This window comes from Eretmochelys imbricata, unplaced genomic scaffold (genome assembly GCF_965152235.1).
Source record: "Eretmochelys imbricata isolate rEreImb1 unplaced genomic scaffold, rEreImb1.hap1 Scaffold_29, whole genome shotgun sequence".
NCBI lineage: Eukaryota > Metazoa > Chordata > Testudines > Cheloniidae > Eretmochelys > Eretmochelys imbricata.
In genome coordinates this window covers 219,788-232,702 of record NW_027554341.1, presented here as the reverse complement: position 1 = coordinate 232,702, position 12,915 = coordinate 219,788, and the positions used below count along the sequence as shown (strand labels likewise).

Sequence of the window (12,915 nt, the reverse complement as noted above, 5' to 3'; positions counted from 1 at the left end):
TTAGCATCTCCCAGGGGCTACCTTAGGTGCCTGCCTGCAGAGCACGCTGGCTTTTGTGACTCCCAGTCTTAGTCCTGTCGCTCCCCATTCATTGTCCAGGGAGCCTGAGTATCTGTCTCAGGCATTGTGAACCCCAAGGGTGTTTTCCTTGCTGCTGACAAGCTTGGAGTTGCTCCACTCTACGTTCCTGTGTGAATCACAGAAATGCAGGGTGGGAAGGAACCTTGAGAGGTCCTCACTGCCCGGGGCAAGATGACCCCAGTGCCCTGCTATTGACACAACCTAAATCAGTGGTTTCAACCTGGGATTCGCACACTATGTCTAAGGTTTCCAAAGGGGTTTGCACCTCCATTCAAAATTTTTTAGAGGTCCGCAAATGAAAAAAAGCTTGAAAACCACTGACCTAAATGATTCTGTATTGGAATGGGTACTGACAGCAGTGAGATAGGATGTGAGAGTGGTCTGCGGCTTTAATGACGGGTAGGGAAAGTATGGGGTTAGTTGGTATCATGCATGCAACAGCGAAGGGATTGTTGTGACACAGGGGCCCCTTGGTGCCAACTGGCAAAGAGTTTGCTGTTTACAAGCAACTCCTGTCTCAGAACTGACAAACTCACTACAACTAATACATCTTTTTCAACGTGTTTATCCATAAAGGGTAGCATCCAAGGTGTCTACTGAAAGCTTGTAATGTACTGCTACTCAATTATTGCGAGGTGTACATATAGGGAATAATGTAGCTGTACTAAAAGTTTTGCCCTTATGGTCTTGGAGTAAGAGTTAGTCAGCAGGGAATTCTGTCTCGGTGATGGCCCATTTAACTAGGAGGGAGTTGTCATCCCTCCCTGGCTCATCTATTATGTAATGTTTCGCTCAATTGTCTACCAACCCAGAACAATCAACGGAAAGCCAAAGACACTATAAACATGAAAACCCCGTGGAAGCAAAAAGACGAAATGACAGCAAGGGGACAGCCCTGTCTGGGAATAAAGACAAAAGACTGATTCCGTACATGACAGGAGAAAGAGACTGCACCCGTTCACTGAGGAGGTACCTGGCCGAGCAGGGGTGCTTTATGAAAGACCAGGTCCTAGCTCCGTGGGGCCTGCAATCCCTGTGACAGACTGAACTTTGGGGTGAGAATCTACTTTATTAGATAGGAAAGGTGACCATGAGTAAGCTTAGGCCCTAGTTTGTGCTTTATGATTTTGTTTTCTATGTAGCCATTTGCTTCTGTCACTCACTCTTGTTTCTGTGTGAATCTCTGTTCTTTCTCAAATAAATTCCCTTTTGTTTTACTGTGACTGAATTCAAGTGCTGTGTGACAGAGGACCGGGCGCAGGGGCGGTAAGGTGAAACTAAGGAACCCAGCAATCGGGGTGGATGCCAGAAGGGGACACTTTGGAGGGACTCAGGAGCTGGGGTGCATCGACTGTGAGGCTGCAGGGCCGGTGGAGACCAAAGGAGAGCATCTGAGCGGCCAGTTGTGTCCGGAGCTCTCACTCAGCCAGCACAGGCAGGACTCCCTCGTGCTGGAGGCAGGGGGTAACAAGGTGACTCCCAGCCCTGGGCACCCCGAGAAGCATCATAGTTGTAAAAGACTGGTTACATTTTACAGGGCCTGGCTCAGCACTGAGGGCCAGGCAGCTGTAGAGATACCCGTCCATTGCCATAACAAGGCAGAGAGGCAGCGTGTGTATTATGGTCATGGGGGCAGGGCAGCACGCACTGAGGGCAGAGTTAAGGTGACGTGGGCTTTTACCTTACCTGAAGTTTGAGTTTTGCTGAAAGCAATGGTATGGAAGGGCACAAGCTTTCCCCTTAGCCGCACGGTTGCTCTGTGATTCCGCAGTGTTCCTCCCCATACTTTGGTTATAGTGAAGTGGCTTTCAACCTTTATTCATTGCAGACCCCTAAAAAATTCCAAGGAAGGTATGCACCCCTCTGGAAATCTTACGCAGACTACGGACCCCAAAGGGGTCTGTGGACCACAGGCTGAAAACCACTGGTTTAGTGCAATAGCAATGCCTCGCAATGTTTGCAGTTGCTACCAGGACTGCCATGGCAAGTTTTAACACAATCTGCATAAGCATGTGAATTTTAGAGCACTTGGAGTCATCCACTTAACAAGAAGGGCTTCCCAACCTTGGCTAGGGCAGAGCTACCCTGGCACTCCATTACTGTATGAAGCAGAGGGAGAATGAAGGAGAGAGGATCCACCCATCTATCTGCAGCAGATTGGGCTCAGAGAGGTGGGAAGTGGCCCACTCATCTCCCTGAGAGGTTCTCAGCTGAAAGAGAACACCCAGGAGGGCTCAATACAGCCTGAAAGCACAGCTCTGAGGCACGTGAACTGCCCCTGTTCACTTTAGTGGGGGTTCCCCTCCCCCCACCCCAGGGCTGGAGAGTTTCTGGTGTGTCAAGCACCCCCCTTCTCAGCAGTGGGTCCTTGGTACATGCCCCAAACCTGCCTGTTCTCAGCTCCCCCATCCAGAGGTGCAAGGGCTCCCCTGATTCTGGCCCACAGAAAGGCTAGCTCCACCTGAACCTGATTCAGGTAGGAGGAGGCTAGAAGAAGGGGTCAGACCCCCATAGGCAGGCAGGGCCCAAAAAATACTGCAGAGCTGTGTGGGGACCATAAATTGGAGTGACCAGGACATCTCTGTAAATGCACATGAGCTAGCCCTGACCTTAGTACAGACACACACAGACTTTCACTGCCATTCAGCTGGTTGTGGACATCCAAATCCCCTCGGCACTTCTGAAATCTCAGCCTGATCTCCCTGGGAAATGAGTGACTCAACACAGGCACACCTCCTCCTAGCTGGTCTGGGAATCAGTTCCCTCCCCATCTGGTGCCCTCTTCTATGAGTTGCTCACATTGTTACCCCTCCCTATAACTCAGGGTGCTCCCTTCTTGTGACTCAGCCCTCCAGCCAGGTCACTATGTGGCACCCCAGGGTAACACAGTGCCAGCCGACAAGCTATCCATCTGCCTTCTCAGGCAGCTTCTGTCCCAACGCCAGGTCCTGGGCCACTTTGCCGGTGGGGGGACCCAGGCACCCTCTGACTTGCAAGCTAGGCCTGCTCAGTCTCAGACCCAGTTGCTGCAGCCCAGTGCTCTATCTCCTTGCCTTCCCCTGGGTTCACCCCTGGAGCTTCCTCCATGCCCCTTTGCTACTTCACTCCTCTAGATTTCTTGTCAGACTCCCCAGCTCAGGACACAACTCCAGGGCTTCTTTATCCCCCTGGATCTCCTCCTTGTCCCAGGCCAACTCCCTTTCTCTCCAAGGAACAACTGCAGACATCTTGCCTCCCAGCAGCTCATTCCTGCATGGGCTTCCTGGCTTGTTAATGCTCACCCAGCTCCTCCCACAGCTGGGCTTCACCTGCCATTAGGCCCTATCAAGCCCTGGTTTCCCTCCAGGTGCAGCATCGAAGGTTAATTGGCCCCTCCCAGCCCACATTAACCCACTCAGGGCTTGTGTGGGGTGGACACACCATCACACCCACATACCCAGTGCAATTTTCTTGAGCTCAAAGTCCTTACAAGAAAGAGAAGCATGGCTAACCCCCTTTTGCAGATGGGGAAACTGAGGCACGGAGGAGTCATGTGATTTGCTCAGGGTCACCCAGCTGGTCAGTGGTAGGCATGGAAATAGACAGCAGGCTCCCAGCTCCCCAGCTACTGCCTCCCAGGATATAAACACCAAGTTAGTGAAGAAAATGATAGAGCCCAGGATCGTCAAAGGGGCTCACAGGGGCCAGCTGAAATTCCAGGGGAGCTGGGCCTCTATATCCCTCTCAAAGCCCTTTTAAAATCCAACCTTAATAGAGGGGATATTATGTCAATGTTTGGGTTTGGGTTTTTTTTGTTTTTTTTTTTTTTGCATGTGTTTATTCTCCTTGACATGAGACAGGAGAGATTCTCTTGCCGTGAGCACCCTGACAGTGCTATGAACTAAGGTGAATGGACGTTAACTAACAGAGATACATGTGTGATTAATTCAAAAGTTGACGTGGGAACATGCAGGTTTTTGGGGGGGGTTTCCCAAGGTCAGACTGGCAGAGAGCCTGGGGGGGTTTTGCCTTCCTCTGCAGTGCGGGGCAGGGGTCACTTGCTGGCTTGAACTAGTGTAAATGGTGGATTGCCTGTCACTTGAGGTCTTTAAATCAAGATTTGAGGACTTCAGTAACTCAGCCAGAGGTTGGGGGTCTATTCCAGGAGTGGGTGAGGTTCTGCGATGTGCAGGAGGGCAGACCAGATGATCATGATGGTCCCTACTAGCCTTAAAGTCAACGTGATCTCCGGGGGGAAGACAGAAGCAGCACCCAGCAAAGCCCCCCTCAGCTGCAAGGGGTGCTGCAGGAGGCGATGGTGACCTGCTGTACAGCCTGGATCCATTTCATTTGAAACACATTAATTTCACTGACGCTCTGCTTAGGACAAAAATATTTAAAAAAGCAAACAGAAAAACAAACCAACCCAAAAGGCTGCTTCATTCTGTGCTCATTAAAATATTCCTGTTAGCAAAGCTCCTTCTAAAAAGAACTCTCTCCAATGAGCCTTGCAGCGTCTGTGAGCGTACCGAGACCGACAGGAGGACACGCTGATCATTAGAACTTCGCTTGTCTTAATGAGCACTCGGAGAAGGGCTCAGCCCAGCACAGGGCTGGGCCCGGCCTGGCGAGCTGACAACCCTCTCAAGGAATTATGGGCCAGCAGCAGAAACAAAGTTACTCGTTGCTTTAATGGGTCCCGCTGCGGGCCATTAGAATGGCAACACTGCCGGGAAATGCCAGTCTCGGTGGCAGTCTCGTGGGGCTGATTAGAACAGAAACTCAGAGGCATTGATTAAAGTTAGACAAAGGAAGGGACAGGCCTGTTCCTATGCAGATAGCCCCGATGAGTAAAGCCAAAGGAGTCAAGCCGTTCATTCCCAGTGCCTGTGACAGGTGATCCCCCCCCTCGTAAATTCCATCAGACCCTCAGGTAGTAAGGGAATGTGAGGGGCTTGCTGGGGGGTTGGGGGGTGCAGTGAAACAGACATGTAAACAAACCTCAGTTTCCCACGAGGTTAGCAAAGGCGTCACAGCCCAGGGGCACTGAGCAAAAGGCAATTCTGGGTTTCTAGGCCTCAGTGACTGACGGGCATTGCTGTCCTGCCCGCAACCCCTACCTTTGCCGATGTCTTCAGTCCTAACCCACAGCCCCCTTCTCCCCCACCCCGTTCCATCTCTGGGCTCACACACACACAGCTGTGCTGCTGCCCCTCCATCCCGACCCGCAGCCCCCTGCGGTCCCAGCCCTGACTCCCTGACAGCTCTGCTGAGGGATCTCAGCCCTGACTGACAATACCCCTGTTGTGCCCATCCTGACGCTGCCCATACATCACAGCAAGGAGCTGTCATTGCTGCCCTGCCCCAAACACACAGCGCTGACAGTTCCCGTCCGTCCTGACCCTCTGCGATCCAAGTCCACCCCCCACCAGAGCTCTGTCAATGCACCACAGTTGTGACCGGCAGCTCTCCTCCTGCACTGCTCCTGCCCTGTCTGCAGCACGCAGGAGAAGGAGCCTGGCCCAGGCCCTGCGTCCTCAGAGCTCTGGTATTTCTGTGGAGTTCTGAGCTCCGGCAGCCCCTGCCAGGCCAGGCCCAGGCCAGAACTGAGCTGTCTCCATGCGTCACAAAGCAGCTTGCACTTCTCCCCCCTCACCCACCCACTCTCACAGAACAAGTGTCCTTCCTTCTGAGAGGGCGCAGAAGGGAAATACGCATCCCGCCCCACACCTGAGCGAGAGAAGAGGACAGCAGGGATGCATGCACCCGCACCCACACACTGAGCAGGTCTCATTCCCTCCAGCAGGGGACAACAACAAAACACACACACACAAATACACAGAAAGAAAAGGAGGACTTGTGGCACCTTAGAGACTAACCAATTTATTTGAGCATAAGCTTTCGTGAGCTACAGCTCACTTCACAATATGCATCCGATGAAGTGAGCTGTAGCTCACGAAAGCTCATGCTCAAATAAATTGGTTAGTCTCTAAGGTGCCACAAGTCCTCCTTTTCTTTTTGCGAATACAGACTAACACGGCTGCTACTCTGAAACAAATACACAGGAGATCCCACAGCCTCCGGCAGGGGGAACACCCTCACACACATACTGTCCCAGATCCACAGGATCCATGCTGCGCCCCCAGCTTTGGAACAGTCCCTTGGAGGATCCCCTTTGATGGGCCAGACCCCCAAAGGGTCTCACTCTCCCTTCAGGGGAGGCCACGTGGCCTCACCACCTCCTGGACTGACCCTCTGGGGCTCCAGCCCCCCTGCTTCATCCCGTAAGCTCTGTCCAGCAAAGCCAGACTCCTGAGAGAGACGTGTCCACTGTGCAGGGACCCGGGTGCCTCCCCCAGGATTCGCGGTGACATTCGGGCAGCGTGTGCAAAACTGCCGGGTTGATTAGTCACGTAGACACAGCCTAGAAAGCTCTTCGGTTAGCACAGAGAAATGAAGGTGAAAACGTTGTCCATTCTGGTCAGCCCGGGGTCCCGCCCAGCCGCAGTGAACCCCATGTCCAGGCTGTGTCTGTCGAACCTCTGTAGTCAGTTCCCAGGAAAGAGAGCGTCCGGAAGCCGCCTCTGACCCCCCAGCTCACCACTGCCCAGTCCTCCGTTCTCCAGCTGGCAGGTGGTGTCTTGGCTCAGTTTCCCTGCGAGAAGGGGGGAAATCCAGGCAGCCCTGGCATTGTCTCCCTGGCCCCCTTGTTCATCTGGGTCAGTTTCAACCAGTTCCTTAACGACTCTTCCTGCCACCCAGACAGGGAGCTGACAGGCACACTCCTCTGTCTTTTAGCCTTTCCTGAAAACACACGGAGTCCTTTTCCCCGCACTGGGTAACCACGTGCCATAGAGGGGAAACCGAGGCACATAGTGAGGTCGTAAAAATATTACCAAAAATTCCCCCTTCCTCACATATATACATACACACAGAGCAATATATCACCAAAAATGTTAAATTTCTGTTACAGTTCTGGGTCTTCATAGTGTGAATCAGAATTCACCTTCCGTGACTTAAGTGGGGCTAATGCATTGGGGCATCTGAGACCCTGATTTGTCTCCAGAGGTCAGTTTCTAACCTTGGTCTCACTGGTGTAAGTTTGGAGAAGAAGAAGAATTCATAAGAATAGTCTGGAGCACGTGATGGGGATCCAGAGACCTTAGCTTTAATATCGGAGCTGGCCCTGACTGTCTTTGCGACCTCAGCCAAATCACTTAGGCAAAAGTTTTCAAACTCAGGTGCCTAAAGTTAGCCAGCAAAAATCCTTACTAATCAAAGTGGCCAGACTTGTAGGTGTGTTGGGCACCTGCATTTCTCAGTGACCTGTCTGGGAGCCAGGGCTGCCCAGCAATCCTGAAAAACACACCCAGACTAAAACAGAGACATTAAGGCTAAGATTTTCAAACTGCCAAAGGGATTTGGATGCCCAATTTCTCTTCATTTCTAGGGGAGTCAGGCATCTAACTTCTTTAAGCACTTGTGAAAATTCCACAAAGCACCTAAATACCTTTACAAACCTGTCCCTCTGGATACTAGGATTAGATGCTTTTGAAAGTATGACCCATTTCCTCTCTGTGCCTCAGTTTCGCCAAATGGGGCTGAGGTCTACGGTTGGGCCAGATGAGAGCGAAGTTTGGCACTTTGAAAGCAGCTTTATAGAAGCTAGATGTCCAAATCCCATTGAAATTCAGTCGGATTTAGGTGCCTAATTCCAGCCTAATTATTATTAATTTTAGGTCCCCCAATTTGAAAATGTTGGCCACAAATCAATCTTCCTAAAGCTGTTCATTTGGGAAAAGCAGAGGTTGCAATTTTCATTGAGAAGGATGCTTAATGCTAAACGATTCTTTTGAACAGCCATGGATCAGTTTCTCTAGGAGACTCATAGGTTCCCAGCTGTTCCAGGGCCGGAAGGGACCCCGTGATATAGTCTGTTCTGGGCATAGCACAGGCCAGAGACCCTCACCCACGGACCCCAGCGTGACGGTGACGGCTGAGCGTGTGTTGGAGGCATTGGACTGGCCCTCGGAATTCCCAGCTCAGTTCCTGGCTTTGCCCCAGACTCCCTGTGTGGCACTGAGCGCGTCACGTAGGTTGATGTTTTCAAACTAAATGTGATGGGAATTGTGTGCCCAAATCACCTTGTCAGGATTGGAAAATATCAACCTTAAACTCTGGCTCCAGCTGAGGATCTGGCCCACAATCAGTCGTCGCTCCATTGGAGTCACTGGGCAGATCCCCAGTTGCTGTGACCCGGCCGCAGCTCCACTGGACTCATCTCATCCCTGCGTGTCCTCAGACATGACCATGCTCAGAGGCATTTACCTACCTAGATAGACAGTGAGGTCAAAACCTGTCCCCACTGAGATCAAAGGCCAACCTCCCATTGGCCCTGTCTCACCGGGATTGGGGCCTACGTGCGTTCCCTGCTGGTGACTTAATAAAAAGGCAAATCTCGGCAGGTGCCTGGGGCGCTGCGATCCCATCCACAGTCCAAGTGCCCCAACCAGCCCTTGCTGTTCAGGAGTTTTGACTGACAAATGGGAAGCATTTGGAAGCGAACCGGTAAAGAGAAAAGATGGAGAATACAGGAGATCTCCATGAAATTCTGGCTGCTTCATGCAGTCGCCAGAGGGCAGCAAAGGATAAGGAATGAGAGGGAAGCAGCATTATAGGGACTGGACGGGAGGGACTCCCTGGTCTCTTCTGGCCTTGGAAACTATGGGACCATCTCATCTTCCCTCGTGTGTAACACAGGCCCTAGCACTGGTCGCATTCTGGGCTGTATTAACAGGAGGGTTGTGTGTAAGACGCGGGAGGTAACCGTCCTGCTCTGCTCAGCCCTGGCGAGGCCGCAGTGGGGTACTGTGTCCGGTTCTTGGCACCACACTTAAGGAAAGATGTGGACACATTGGAGAGAGTCCAGAGGAGAGCAACAAAAATGACCAAAGAGTTAGAAAACCTGACCTGTGAGGAAAGGTTGAAATACTGGGCATGTTTCGCCTTGAGACCAGAAGACTGAGGGGGACCCGACAACAGGCTTCCAATAAGCGAAGGGCTGTTCTGAAGAGGACGGTGATCCATTTTTCTCCATTGCCACTGAAGGGAGGAGAAGCAGCAATGGGCTTAATCTGCAGCAAGGGAGATTCAGGTTGGATATTAGGAAAAACTCTCTCTCTCTCTCTCTCAGGGTAATCGAGCTCTGGACCAGGCTTCTAAGGGAGGTTGTGGAATCCCCGTCACTGGAGGTTTTTAAAACCAGGTTGGACAAACACCTGTCAGGGATGGTCTAGGTTTACTCTCGCTGACTCAAAGATTAAAGGATTTATTCCAAGAGGAGGTGTGAAATATACATTTGATAAGTGAAGTTTCTTGCTCAGAACTATTTCTGCTGCAGTAACTGACCAAGATGTTACCCTTCACGTATCTACCCTAGGCATTATACCGCACCCAGCACTGTCGTATCTGACTCCCAAGTATTTTTCGAGTTATCCTCATAGCACAGCTGTAAGTGGGAATATCATCATCATCCTCATCCCTATTTTTGAAAGGGGAAACTGAGGCACCAAGCAATGAAGTGACTTACCCAAGGTCACGCTATAATTAGGTGATAGAGCTGAGAATTGAACTCAGCACCCATGTTCCCCAATCCAGTGCATCACTGGGATACTCTCTGCAGGCCAGTCTTAGATAGTGCACCCCATCAATATTTTGGTGACCACACTCTACTAAGTTTATGTATCATTGTGGGCCAGGAATTGTACATAACTCCATGGGGGAGGGCTATGCCAGCTCCTCCAGGAACCAAAAATACCAGGGGAGGGGTGAGTAAAGCAAAGCAACTCACCATCTATGTCTACACTGCACCCTATGCCCGGGCTCGGACTCACATCTGAGCCCAAGGTCCCCTTCTGCGTGCACACAGGTCAGTCTGACTCAGCACAGGAAGCACTCAGGGCCAGGGTCCTAGGATGCTGCTCGGGGGATGGGTCAGAACCTGACTCCCACTGAGACTCGGGGGTCTCGCAGCTGGTGTCCTGGGGCACCCCAAAGACCAGCCAGCCCCACTCCTCTGCACAGGGATCTGGGCCATAGGGAAGGCGAGGGGCTTCGTCCCTGGGACCCTCACCCAGCTCACACAGCCCCTCAGCATCTGAGGCTGCACCACTCAGGGTCTGACACCAGTTCTCTCTGTCCCAGGATCTCGCCACCCCAGGAATGTCTCCCCATTGACCATCACCTTCCGCTCCCACTGGGGGTCCGAGGGGCCTGGCCCCAGGAGACTCCACACAGACATATAGGTTGGGATCAGGAGTGGGAGCCTGTCCACCTCCCCACCCATCTGGCTGACGGAGTCTATGGCCTTGGGACCCAGCAAGGGAGCTAGACACCGGGGCTTTTCCGCAGGGTCCCTTGGTTCAAATCTCCAGCCTGCTCAAAGGCAGTGAGATGGGCATCCACATCCCCCCCTCCTTAACCAGGGGCAGCAATTTAGTCTCGAGGTTCCCTGCGGAACTGGCCCCCCGGGGTCTATCCCCACTCACCCCGGGGAGGTCCCTTAGGCCTCTCCGCTCCCCCACCGCCAGTTCATGCTGCTGCTGCTTCTGCAGCTCTTTCTCGGGCTCTCGCTGTCTCCCACAGTCCTCTTGCTCTCTCGGACTCAGCTCCAATCCCGTCCGTCTCCGATCCCCCGATGGGGAACCCAATCGTGAAGACCCTCGTCTGGTCGGGGACAGGAGTCTTGGCGATGCCTGGCTCCCACTCCAGCTGCTCCCAGATCCTGCTATAGCCCATTTGGGGTCAGGAATCTGTTCCTTAGAGCGGTCATCCCCCTCCAGCTGCACGATTAACTCTGCTTTGGTGAACTTTCCAAAGTCAACCCTCTCTTTCTGCACAGGGTTACAATGTCCTTCTTAAGGAGACGGTGACAGGCCATCACTCCAAGCCCTGTCATTGTGCAGTGTGGACGCGGGTCAAGCCGCAGACCCAAGTCAGAAGGTCTGCACAGTGCAGTATGGACATGTTAGCACAGCTAACCAAGACCCAGGTCCAGCACTGTAAACCCAGGCTTCCAATGAAGCCTGGACACTCAAGCACGGGCTTGGAAACACCGAGTCCACAAGCATGGGTTTAAAATGCAGTGTAGACACCACACCGCAGACTGATCCGCTCAACAGAAGTTCCACGCCCTCAGGGGGGTTCGCACACATTGGGTCAAGCTGGCTTTTCCAGAAACGAGGAAACAAAGAAAGGACTTTTGCTCTGAAAGGATGAGCTTGAACTGACTCGGACCCATCTATGGACAGGACCTTCTGGGCTGGCGGAAGCGTTGGAAAGACTCTGACCTGCTGGGGCCCCATAAGACTGACGGGTGACTCCTGCTATGCTCAGTGTGTTTACATCGGTTTCTTGTCTTTATTATGGTTTCTCTGTGATGCTTTTACCACAGTAGAAGCCAGAAGTCCTGAGTCCCAGTCCCCCCTACTCAACCCACTAGGCCACATTTGCCTCCAGGAACCAAAACAGAACCCGGGAACGCCATGGGCCAGTCCCCTGCTCTCGTCACTAGCATGCCAAGCCCAGCCAGAGCCAAGGAGAGGACCTCGGACCCAGGACCAGACAGGAACGGATGGGGCATTACAGGCTGGAGAGTTCATACATTAATGGGTGTGCTACAGTACATGAGGCTGTTTATGGTCACATATGTGTGAGTACAGATGGTCGTATGCTTTTATTTTGTTATTCTGTGTGTGGATTTTCTATCTATCTAAAGGCTCAGGTATACAGACTGGCTCTGCTTCAAAGTCCACTGGAGTCAGCTAGAAGCTGGGATATCCAAAGGCGCCGAAGGGAGCTAGGCAATCGGCTGCTACCAACGGAGTTTATCTAAAGACCACTGGAAAGACTTACTCCGGCTGGAGTTTCAGAGAGAGCTGGGGAATAGCTCCCATTGAAAAGAGCCTTTCCTCTGACTTCATTGGGTTTGGAACAGGATAGTAGGTTGGGATTTTCAAAGAGGACAAATCCCCTGGAACTGGGTGCCTCAACCACTTCTTCCAAAATCCCAGCCACAGGGTTTAATTTGCAAAAGCCTCGTAATATGGGCTGAAATACTGTGCCCGTTGAAGTCGAAGACAAAACCGCCTTTGATTTCAATGGACCAGGGTGTCACTGCTGGTATTCAAGTTCAACTATTCATAGCGGGAAGTGAGAATTAAGATCTCTGAATTCCGTCTGGCCTTTGGGGAAATCTCCGTCCCAGGGCAGCATTCCTTCAGGCCTTAAGGCAATTAATCCATTACCTGGTATCTTAATCCTTCCCTGGAGTCGCTGCACAATGTGGCTGTAAATTGAATTTATTGAGTTGCCTTCTCGGACACAGAAAGGCTGAAATAGGGACACCACCCAGCACAGAGTCATATGCTGAAAGCTGTTCAAAGGAGGTCAATACTGGCTAACATGAAGTGGGAAAACTGTTTGCTTCTTCCTTATGTTCCTGCAGTTTCTTGATAAAAATAGCACTTTCTTTCCAGGGAATTAACCAGCTGAGGTCTTTCATCTTTTGCTTGAGTCCCAGGATGTCCTGAGAAGGGCCCGGTGCTGCCCAGGATGGACACAGCGTGAGCATTAACCGTCGAGATGGACGGTCAGGTTTTGAAGCATTTCTTCCTGTGGTAGAGAATTCAGCAGCTGGTGAACAGGGAGGGATTCACAACACGCAGCACGGGGCAAGCTTCCTCCATCTGCTGCCTGATTCCACCTTTCAGCCTTCACCACGGAATTGCACTTGCCAACACAGCACTGTTCAGCTGGAAAATGACTGACCAGCTCTAGTCTGGACCTAGGCAGAGA

The 12,915-nt window shown here is 52.0% G+C and overlaps 1 protein-coding gene across 1 annotated transcript in view; it reads right to left on the bottom strand.

The window, feature by feature from the left end:
• The window catches only part of LOC144258649 (uncharacterized), a 164,018-nt gene that overhangs the window by 62,721 nt on the left and 88,382 nt on the right, over positions 1–12,915 (bottom strand). The gene's annotated exons all lie outside the window — the stretch shown is intronic.